General features: G+C 41.9%; 1 non-coding gene across 1 annotated transcript; it reads left to right on the top strand.

Annotated features, from left to right (window-relative positions):
- The first annotated feature begins 11,417 nt into the window (after positions 1 to 11,417).
- TRNAR-CCG (transfer RNA arginine (anticodon CCG)) lies at positions 11,418 to 11,490 on the top strand. Its single transcript has one exon. It is a non-coding gene; the product is annotated as a tRNA-Arg (tRNA).
- Positions 11,491 to 12,031: the final 541 nt, after the last annotated feature.

The following is a 12,031-nucleotide window of genomic DNA, read 5'->3' on the forward strand; positions in this document are numbered from 1 at the left end:
CCAGCTGGGCGTTCTTCATCTGCGGCCCATAGGGGCGCGGCAGTCGAGAGTTGTTCGAGGCCTGCAACTGTACACCGCTATTTCGGAGGCTGTGCAAAGTGTTGCGTTGTTGCATCGTCCACCACAGGTGACGCTAGCGACCGAGAACATATTAAAATAAAGGAGGGAAAGTGTGTGGCAGCCGTTTTTCTTCTCATGCGGCAGGCATCTTCTAGAGGAGGTGTTGGCCGGGCTTGATATTTTTGCCACGCGTATGCTACGTCACCACGCGTACAGCGGTGCCAACCAACCAGAAGCCGCGATGCCTCGAAACGTTATGCCTGATGGCCGCCGCTTCGAAGGCACAGCCGAGTGCTGAAAGCAAGCACGGAAACTACTCAAAACGTTCCGGAATGACAGCTTCGTAATCTATAACGACAACGACACTACGAACGACTGCGAGTGCAACCAGCGTGACGTCGTTTCGTGCCGAGTTCGAGCGACGCCGACAAATCCAGCGGATGCCGGCCGGCTATGCTTCCGCCGGTCCCAAGTGCGATCGTCGGCCGAGCGAAAACATCGCACAGACTACTCGAACATGTCGGTGTTGTTGTGCTTTGATCTGTGATTTTTTTTTGCTAAAAACGAGTGTAAACAGACTTCGTATGTTCGAAACTTTAAGCGTGTGCCCTCGCCTACCTCGGAGGCAATTCACAGCGGTGTCATCTGCATTCAGCGTAGGCCTCTACCCTCTAGTTCGTATGAACCAGCACATGCGAGGAACATCGGCTGAAAAAATCTACGGTAGTCTCCGTCGCAACATAGACACCATATACAACGCCCGAAACATTGCGTAGTGCATACGGAGGAGTTTTTATGTGCATTGTGTTTATTTACAAAATCGTATTCATCATCGCTGAAAGCGAAAGTCGCACTGGCCAGCACATTTCTGTGATGTGAAATCGTACGTACTAATATAAGTGTATTCGCGAATTGTATGACGCTGAAACATTCGTTGGCTTCGGTGCTGATCGTTTTCGTGTGTTGCCAAGCCAATAACAAGCGTGCGCTGGTTGGTAGCAGTGTGATGTGACTTCGTGTCGGGTACCAGAGACGCTGACACATTCAGCTGTCAGCGGTCTCATTTCCATTCACGTACAAGATAGAAACTCGAACGTGGGTTGCTGTGGTGATAGGAAAAAAATTGCATGATTAGGTGCTGCTGGTATTGCCTGCTAAATCACTTCTCTCTTGTTCTGTTTTGCCGCCATGCTCAGTAGCAGATACGTGGTTTGGAGGAATTCTAACACACATTCTTAATTAATAGTTCATTCTGATACTCATAGCTATAAGCCTACAATGGCGCTTCTCCATCGTTTTACAGTTTACTATATAAACGCGTTTTTTTACAGCTGAACAGATAACTTAAACCTTGTGAGAAGCACATGATTTTGAATCAGCTGCACGATGACACGATAGTAGGAAGAGAAGGTCACCACATGTATGCACAGAAAGAATGAAAGTGCACTAATACTGTACTGCACTTTGTATAGAAGAAATGCAAAAAGTACCTCATGTGACTTACTACCTTTCAGAACTGTGCATGTATTTATCTGTTTTTCCAGACTGTAATGAACTGAAGATATTATTAGACGGTTACGAACATTGAATCTTTGTATTGTTCCCAAGGACTGCTTCATTTCTGTTCAGTTTTTTGTATACACATTAACATGGACTATATATACATGCACTTGAGCATATTGAAAATATCAAGATATTCAGTTTAGCTATGTTAGAAAACTTGCCAAAACTTCTGTGCGGTGCTCTGGTGCAATTTTATGACAGGTATCTGTTGCATCAAAATTTTGGGCATGCTTTATTGCATTATAGGGCATTTTGACTAATGATGACATGTGAAAGCCTTTTACACAGTGTTTGGCCGCAATCCCAAAACCAATGTCTGTCTCATCAAGAAGCATCAGATGCATTTTATAGATGTTAAAGGATATTTAAACTAACAGCAAAGTGCAGAAAACTTCAACACAGCACTGATCTGCAATCACAATCTAGCTTAGAAGCAATTTGTAGTGCTCTCTAACACGTTCGAATAAAGTTATCAAACACTGGAATGATCTACTTGGTTTGGTTCGTGATACCAGTGTGTCTGATTTTTTGGAGGCACTTGTATCATAATATTGTTCTATTTCTTTCATTTCTTACCAGGGTGCTCTCAGGGGGTGGTGATATTTGTTTACGTTGGCACACTTATTTTGATATTACTGTTTAAATGCTTTCATTTTGTATATATCTACACCACTCCTGCAGTAGCCTCACATTGGGCTGCCAATTTGAAAATAAATAAATATACCATCCGAAAGTGTTCTACGCTGTGCTCAGTTCCAATATGATCACTAATATTTGTTGCATTGTGAAGTGTTGGGTGAGATTTATTGCAATGGACAACATCTTAGCTGCCTTTCATACCGGGTTCAGTTCCAGAATTATGACTGATATTTGTGACTCCATGAAGAGTTGGGTGAGGTTTGTTGTTTTAGAGAATACTTTAACTACAGACAACGTCCAGAAGTCTTCCATACAGGGTTCAGTTGCAGTAATATGACCAATATCTGTCTTATCATGAAAGTTTCAAGTACACTTAGTTGTATCACAGCATATTTTGACAACAAAAAATGCCCAGATACATTCTACGTAGTGCTTGGTTCCATTCGTATGACCAGTATCTGTTGTATCATTAGGAGCCAGATGCGGTGTCTTGCATTACAGGATACTTTTAATACCCTTATCATTCAAAAGCCTTCCGCACAGGGCACCATTACCGCCTCATGACCTAAATCCGTCACATCATGAAGAGTAGGGTGTGGGTTGTTGCATTGGATAACATTTCGGCTCCAGACAACGTTCAAAAGCCTTCTATTCAGGGTTCAGTTCTAATATTATGACCGATATATGTGACTTCATGAACAGTTGGGTGTCGTTTGTCGTTTTAGAGAATACTTCGAATAAAGACAACGTCCAGAAGTCTTCCATACAGGGTTCACTTCCAATTTTATGAGTGATATCTGTGACTTCATAAACAGTTGTGTGTCGTTTGTCGTTTTAGAGAATACTTGGACTGAAGACAAGGCCCAGAAGTCTTCCATACAGGGTTTAATTCCCATATTAGGACCGATATCTGTGACTTCATGAACAGCTGGGTGTCGTCTGTCGTTTTAGAAGATACTTTGAATAAAAACAACGTCTAGAAGTCTTACATTAAGATTTCAGTTCTAATATTAGAACCAATATATATGACTTCATGAACAGCTAGGTGCCGTTTGTCGTTTTAGAGAATAGTTTGACTAAAGACAACGTCCAGAAGTCTTGCATTAGGTTTTCAGCTCTAATATTATGACCGATATCTGTCACTTTATGAACAGTTGGGTGTTGTCTATAATTTTAGAGAATACTTTAACTAAAGACAACGTCCAGAAGTCTTGCATTAAGGTTTCACTTCTAATATTATGACCGATATCTGTCACTTCATGAACAGTTGGATGTCGTCTGTCGTTTTAGAGATCACTTTCACTAAAGACAACGTAGAGAAGTCTTGCATTAGGGTTTCAGTTCTAATATTATGACCGATAACTGTGACTTCATGGACAGTTGGGTGTCATTTGTCGTTTTAGAGAATACTTCGGTTGAAGACAACGTCCAGAAGTCTTTCATACACGGTTCAATTCCAATTTTATGACTTATATCTGTGACTTCATAAACAGTTGTGCGTCCTTTGTCGTTTTAGAGAATACTTGGACTAAAGACAATGTCCAGAAGTCTTGCACTAAGGTATCAGTTCTAATAATATGACCGATATCTGTGACTTCGTGAACAGTTGGGTGTCGTCTGTCGTTTCAGAGAATACTTTGACTGAAGACAACGCACAGAAGTCTTCCTTACAGGGTTTAGTTTCAATATTATGAACGATATCTGTGACTTCTTGAACATTTGGGTGTCGTCTGTCGTTTTAGAATATACTTTGAATAAAGACAACGTCTAGAAGTCTTACATTAAGATTTCAGTTCTAATATTAGGACCGATATATGTGACTTCATGAACAGTTGGGGTTCGTTTGTCGTTTTAGAGAATACTTTGACTAAAGACAACGTCCAGAAGTCTTGCATCAAGGTTTCAGCTCTAATATTATGACCGATATTTGTCACTTTATGAACAGTTGGGTGTTGTCTGTCATTTTAGAGAATACTTTAACTAAAGACAACGTCCAGAAGTCTTGCATAAAGGTTGCAGTTCTAATATTATGACGTATATCTGTCACTTCATGAACAGTTGGGTGTCGTCTGTCGTTTTAGAGAATACTTTGACTTAAGACAACGTAGAGAAGTCTTGCATTAGGGTTTCAGTTCTAATATTATGCACGATAACTGTGACTGTGACTTCATGAACAGTTGGGTGTCATTTGTCATTTTAGAGAATACTTTTACTAAAGACAACATGCAGAAGTCTTACATACAGGGTTCAGTACCAATATTATGACCGATATTTGTGACTTCATGATCAGTTGGCTGTCGTCAGTCCTTTTAGAGAATACTTTGACTGAAGACAACGTAGAGAAGTCTTGCATTAGGGTTTCAGTTTTCATATTATGACCGATAACTGTGACTTCATGAACATTTGGGTGTCATTTGTCATTTTAGAGAATACTTTTACTAAAGACAACATACAGAATTCTTCCATACAGGGTTCAGTACCAATATTATGACCGATATCTGTGACTTCATTATCAGTAGGATGTCATCCGTCATTTTAGAATATACTTTGACTAAAGACAACGTTTAGAAGTCTTGCATTAAAGTTTCAGTTCTAATATTATGACCGATGTATGTGACTTCGTGAACAGTTGGGTGTCGTTGGTCGTTTTAGAGAATACTTTGACTAGAGACAACGTCCAGAAGTCTTGAATTAAGGTTTCAGTTCTAATATTATGACCTCTATCTGTGACTTCATGAACAGCTGGGTGTCCTCTGTCATTTTAGAGACTACTTTGACTAATGACAACGTCCAGAAGTCTTGCATAAAGGTTTAAGTTCTTATAATATGACCAATATCTCTGATTCATGAACAGTTGGGTCTCGTCTGTCATTTAAAAGAATACTTTAACCAAATACAACGTTCAAAAGTCTTGCATTAAGGTTTCAGTTTTAATATTATGACCGATAACTGTGACTTCATGAACAGTTTGGTGTTATTTTAGAGAATACTTTCTTGCATTAAGGTTTCAGTTCAAATATTATGACCGATATCTGTGCTTTCATGAACAGTTGGGTATCATTTGTCATTTTAGAGAATACTTTTACTAAAGACAATATCCAAAAGTCTTGCAAACAGGGTTCAGTACTAATAGTATGACCAATATCTGTGACTTCATGAACAGTAGGGTGTCGTCTGTCGTTTTAGAATATACTTTGACTAAAGACAACGTCTAGAATTCTTGTATTAAGGTATCAGTTCTAATATTATGACCGATATCTGTGGCTTTGTGAACAGTTGGGTGTCTTCTGTCGTTTTAGAGAATACTTTGACTGAAGACAACGCCCAGAAGTCTTCTATACAGGGTTTAGTTCCAATACTATGACTGATAACTGTGACTTCATGAACAGTTGGTTGTCGTCTGTCGTTTTAGAAGACACTTTGAATAAAGACAACGTCTAGAAGTCTTACATTAAGATTTCAGTTGTAATATTAGGACCGATATATGTGACTTCATGAACAGTTGGGTGTCGTTTGTTGTTTTAGAGAATACTTTGACTAAAGGCTACGTCCAGAAGTCTTGCATTAAGGTTTCAGCTCTAATATTATGACCGATATCTGTCACTTTATGAACAGTTGGGTGTTGTCTGTCATTTTACAGAATACTTTACCTAAAGACAACGTCCAGAAATCTTAGATAAAGGTTTTAGTTATAATATTATGACCTATATCTGTCACCTCATGAACAGTTGGGTGTCGTCTGTCGTTTTAGAAGATACTTTGAATAAAGACAACGTCTAGAAGTCTTACATTAGGATTTCAGTTGTAATATTAGGACCGATATATGCGACTTCATGAACAGTTGGGTGTCGTTTGTCGTTTTAGAGAATACTTTGACTAAAGACAACGTCCAGAAGTCTTGCATTAAGGTTTCAGCTCTAATATTATGACCGATATTTGTCACTTTATGAACAGTTGGGTGTTGTCTGTCATTTTAGAGAATACTTTAACTAAAGACAACGTCCAGAAGTCTTGCATAAAGGTTTCACTTCTAATAATATGACGTATATCTGTCACTTCATGAACAGTTGGGTGTCGTCTGTCGTTTTAGAGAATACTTTGACTTAAGACAACGTAGAGAAGTCTTGCATTAGGGTTTCAGTTCTAATATTATGCACGATAACTGTGACTGTGACTTCATGAACAGTTGGGTGTCATTTGTCATTTTAGAGAATACTTTTACTAAAGACAACATGCAGAAGTCTTACATACAGAGTTCAGTACCAATATTATGATCGATATTTGTGACTTCATGATCAGTTGGCTGTCGTATGTCGTTTTAGAGAATACTTTGACTGAAGACAACACCCAGAAGTCTTCCATACAGGGTTTAGTTCCAATATTATGACCGATATCTGTGACTTCGTGAACCGTTGGGTGTCGTATGTCGTTTAAGAAGATACTTTGAATAAAGACAACGTCTAGAAGTCTTACATTAAGATTTCAGTTCTAATATTAGAACCGATATATGTGACTTCATTAACAGTTAGGTGTCGTTTGTTACTTTAGAGAATAGTTTGACTAGAGACAACGCCCTGAAGTCTTGCATTAAGGTTTCAGCTCTAATATTATGACTGATATATAACTTCATGAACAAATGGGTGTCGTTTGTCGTTTTAGAGAATACTTCGACTAACGACAACGTCTAGAAGTCTTGCAATAAGGTTTCAGTTCTAATATTAGACAGATATCTGTCACATCATGAAGTGTCAGGCACAATTATTTTCATTAGAGCACCTTTCGACTATGGAACATGCCCGAAGGCATTCTACGCAGTATTTGGTTCCTATCTTATGACCAATATTTGTTGTATCATAAAGAAACAGGTGTGCTTTGTGGCATTAGAGGATATTTCAAACACACACACATCAGCCGAAAGCCTGCTACTCTGGCCTCAATTGTAGTCTTATGACTGACTTAAATCTGTCAGATCATGAAGTTTCAGGCGTGATTATTAGGTTGAGTGCTATAAAATATGATGTGTATATACTGAAGGTACCAGCATATTCAAGATATTGTTAATAAATTTTGTATTGCAGGTATAGAAACCCGGTGGTGTGTAAACCTGATCAGGAGGGCAGCCGCCGCCTCATTCCTTAAAGAGAGGAGGGGGGGGGGCTCAATGTCAACTCCATATACTAACATAATTGTGAGGGGGCGCTAAGTCAGCCCATACATGGAGGGGGGCACCGCGACAAACTTTTGCCCCCTCCCTCCTCCTTAAGGAGAACTCTGCACACGCATATGATAGACGTACTACGGTATGCTTGACGCGAATGTTCATTCGGTGGCACGCGCACCGATATTAATTCCTGGTGAATACCACTGTAGTTACTTTGTGCACTGGAATGTCAATTACTTCCAAAATAGTCTAAAATGTGGTGGGTGAATCACTATCAATTTTTAACGTGTTCTCACATACTCTAAAACAAATAAACCCGCTCCAGTTAGGAATGTGCCGTTCTGTACTGAACTTGGACAGTTCTAAGCCAAGAGGTCAAGCAACATTGTGTATCGGCCTTGGACGCGTGGGCGTCAACGCGGTTGACGCGTGCCGAAGGTTGCGCTTGCTTTTCCTCCACAGGCGCGACTAGACGCTTTTGACGCGTAGGCGCATGCATACGCGTGCCAGTGGTTGGCACTTTACGACGCATGGGCAGTGGCAGCGACCGCACCGCAATGGCTCGCAGTGCGCTATTCTAAACTTCCAATTATAACGCAGCACGCGGCCGGTAATTCACACTAAATTATCAAATCCAGCTAAAAATTGCTTTTTATTTTCTCGACAAATGACAGATTACAACTGAAAAATCGCTCGTACACAGTCCATCGATTAGCAAATAAATGATTTGAACATGGCACACTCGGTCGTTACGGAGATCACGGCGGGAAGACGCGACTAGTCCACGCGTGCACGGGCGATCACCCTGAAAAAGCCACGCATTCAAAATAAATAGCTGAAGGTCACTAGGCGTGGGCGAGGTATTTTCTTTGCCCTTGCCATCCCTTCCTGTTTAGCTTCCAGTGCTTTTGCTGGGACGAGAGAAAAGAGAACGCAATCGCAGCACGCGACAAATATTTATAGCTTCACTCGCACTGGACGGATTCTTCAATTTTTTCGGCGTTGAATTCGTGAGGAAATAAGCTCTTCTAGTGAATGCATTCTATGGTTACCTAATATAGTGTTTCAGGGCCCATTTGAAAATGGTCATCGTCTTCTTCTTCTGCTGTGCAGCACAAACTATTATCACTACATGTCTTTTGACAGACTCTACACCTTTGTATATATATATATATATATATATATATATATATATATATATATATATATTTATTTATTTATTTATTCTACAGTAAAAGCTCGTTAATTCGGATTGCACGGGACCTGAATAACTGTCCGAATTATCCGAATGCCGAATCAACGAACGAACAGGGAAAAAAACATTGAAAATCAAGCTGGAGAAGCATACCATTATTTGTTGAAGTTTTTTGTAATTGTCGTCTGCGTTTTCGCGCAGATTCCGGCTGACATCACAATTTTTCTTAACTGTTCCAACGGCCAACAGCACGCAAGCTGTTGGGAGTGTTCAGGCAAGCGTCCTATAACATTAACAGTGCCTCCGAGACTTCCCATGAGGTGCGATCTCCTCGCATGTTTCTTCGTCGGAATCGTGGTCTTCATGGGCGCCCGTGACATCAATAATAATCTCTTGATCGGTCAGGAGACCACTCGTGGCGACATCATGATCAATCGCAATGTAGTCCTGAAAGGTCGCATCTTTGGGAAGGACAGCATCGAAAGTCGGGCAGTCATCGTCGGTGGAGTCGGCTGACACCTCCTCGATGCCATCGTCAGCTACTGCTGCATGCTCGGGCCTCACAAAACCACTGTGCCGAAAACAGTTGGCGATAACTTGCGGCGGAGTGTTTTTCTACACGTGGGCGATGGTGTGCACTGCGCCGAGTAAATCCACTTGATACAACTTTCCAGCTTCTAAGCATAGGATCATTCGCTCTAGCATGTGCTTGCGGTACTTCGACTTCACGTAGTGAATGATACCCTGGTCCATCGGCTGAAGAGCAGTCGTAGTGTTGGGCGGCAAATAAACTACTTTGATGTTCTTCAATTCGACTGTACAGGTATGGGCTCTGCAGTTGTCAACAACCATAATTATCTTGCGGTCCTTCGACGTGAAGTGCCGGTCCAACTGCTGCAGCCAGCCGCGAAAAATGTCCGATGTCATCCATGCCTTCTTGTTCGCTGTGTACTCGACAGGAAGGCTTTTGACGCTCTTAAAACAACGTGGCTTAAGCGCCTTCCCGACGGATGGATGGATGGGTAGATGGATGGATGTGGCTGTACCCTTTAGATCGGGCGGCGGCTAACGCCACCTAGCCGTAATACTTAGTGAACTAACCATTACTTTTATCTTTTTTTTCTTTAAAAAATGAAGTTGAGGATTCGTACTTCGCAGTGAAGGGTTTAATTTTCACTCGTGCCTTGACTTTAGCCACCAATCAGATAACCTCCTTCTAGTTAAGTCTACCCGCTTGAAGTCTATTTTGCCCTTGCTGTCCCTAAATCCCAGTGCTTTGAAAAACTCTGAGCCATCATCCTGAACTCTAGGGTGAAGCCCTTTACAGAACATTATCAAGTGTTCGGCCATTTCTTCTTCCTCTCCACACGCACTGCATACTGTGTCTACCCCTTCGTATTTGGCCCGACATGTCTTGGTTCGCAGTACTCCCGTCCTGGCCTCAAACAGTAGAGAACTACCCCGAGTATTATCATAGATCCTTTCCAAGGGGACGACAAGTAGTGGAAAGCGCTCCGTGCCAGTCATATTGGCGGCAAGAAGCACAGTAATCCCTTGCTTGCACTTCTTGCCACCAATGCACGTGTCTCTTTGAAAGTCACCGTCTTGTCGGGCTGAGCTCTGAAAAATAGAGCAGTTTCATCTGCATTGAACACGTCAAGTGGTTCATATGCGGCGATTTGCTCCAGCAGCTTCACATTTCTCCACTCGGTGGTCACGCTTTCGTCAACACTGGCCTTTTTGCCGCGCACACTCCTGAAGACAAGTTGGTGTCTCCTTCGAAACCTCGCAAACCACCCTTCTGTCACTTTGAACGATTAAATGTTCATCATTGCAGCATACTTCTCACCTTGCGCCATGATGAGAGGTCCGCTCAAAGGCAGATGCGCGTTGCGACAGTCAGTAATCCACCGGAGCAAAGCTTCTTCGAGCTCGGGATGAGCTGCGGTTCGCAACCGCTTTTTAGAGGCATGAAACTTCTCGCTTACGAGGGCTTGTCGAATCTGTTGTTCATTTTTCACGTACGTTCCTAACGTTCTCCGCTTCACGTTGTACTTGGTCATAACTTGCTGTCGCGATTCGCCGTTCTTCAGTGCTTCCGAAATTTCCACTTTAGTCGCCAAGTTCTTCGCCTCGTAGTTCTGGCGCTTTTTCGGCGGGCCCATCACTCTAGCGCGCGATGGCGGTGGCTTGCAAATACGGTCACAATGAAAGAAGAAGAAGAGAACTCCACAAGAACAGATGGTTCCGACACGACAACACAAGGGAAAATGGCGTCGGAGGCGCTGAGTGGAGAAGAAAGAAGACGCCGACGTTCGGTGACGCTGCGATCGCCCCCACTAGTTGATAATGATGGCGATGCCACTAAGGTTTCGGTTTCACTCCAGTGGTGCCAGCGCTGCTTTATCACTTTTGCGTTGCAGCAGCCGTCAGCATTTGCCCGAATTAAGCGGTGCGGAGCCGAATGCCGACGAAATAACGAAGGTTTGGTCCCATAGATGAACATGCACTTTGGCCGGGACCAATAGAGCCGTCCGAATTACCCGAATATCCGAATTAACGGGTTTCGAATTAACGAGCTTTTACTGTATATATATATATATATATATATACATATATATATAGAAGAGAGAAAAGAGTACATACATATGCATATAAATATATTGCTTTTACAGGGTTATGTATCCCCAAATGTATTTTTCCCAGTCGATTCATAAAATCACGGAAGGAAACAAGGGAAGAAAAAGACGAAGAACCATATACCATAAAGCAATTAAGTAGGAATATTGTGAACATGTCGTCCGCGTGGCCCAACGGATAAGGCGTCTGACTCCGGATCAGAAGATTGCGGGTTCGAATCCTGCCGCGGACGAAGTTTTTTGCCCTAAAAAATAAAATTTCTAATGAGTATTTGCTTCCTATTTTTAGAACGTGATTCTCGTTTCGTCCTCATTTTCAAAGATGACTGCTAAAATCCCATTTGCGTTTTGATACACTGTTTAAGAGGTTCTCTAGACCAAGCAAACGGGAAGGTTAGGTGATGGGCAAGATTAACAGAGTGCTAGAAAACAAGATAGTGAACTGCCACATCAGGCGCATCTGGCTGACATTAAAATATAGACGAGGAGTTGTCGTAGACAAACACTTCAGTACAAGCCACAGTGCTGTTCTGGTTGCGTTACACAAATTCTTCAAACAACAGCGAGATTGCGCTGAAAGTGCAACCGACTTCTGATAAAAATTTACCTCGTTTGTTTTTCAATATTTTTTGTTCGCGGGATCGAAGCCCGGCTACGGCGGTTGCCTTTCCAATAGAGGCGGTAATGTAGGCCCGTGTACTCAGATTATGGTGCACGTTAAAGAAGCCTAGGTGGTCGAAATTTTCCGAACCCTCCACTACAGCGTCTCTCATA

The sequence above is a fragment of the Rhipicephalus microplus genome, chromosome X (assembly GCF_043290135.1).
Source record: "Rhipicephalus microplus isolate Deutch F79 chromosome X, USDA_Rmic, whole genome shotgun sequence".
NCBI lineage: Eukaryota > Metazoa > Arthropoda > Arachnida > Ixodida > Ixodidae > Rhipicephalus > Rhipicephalus microplus.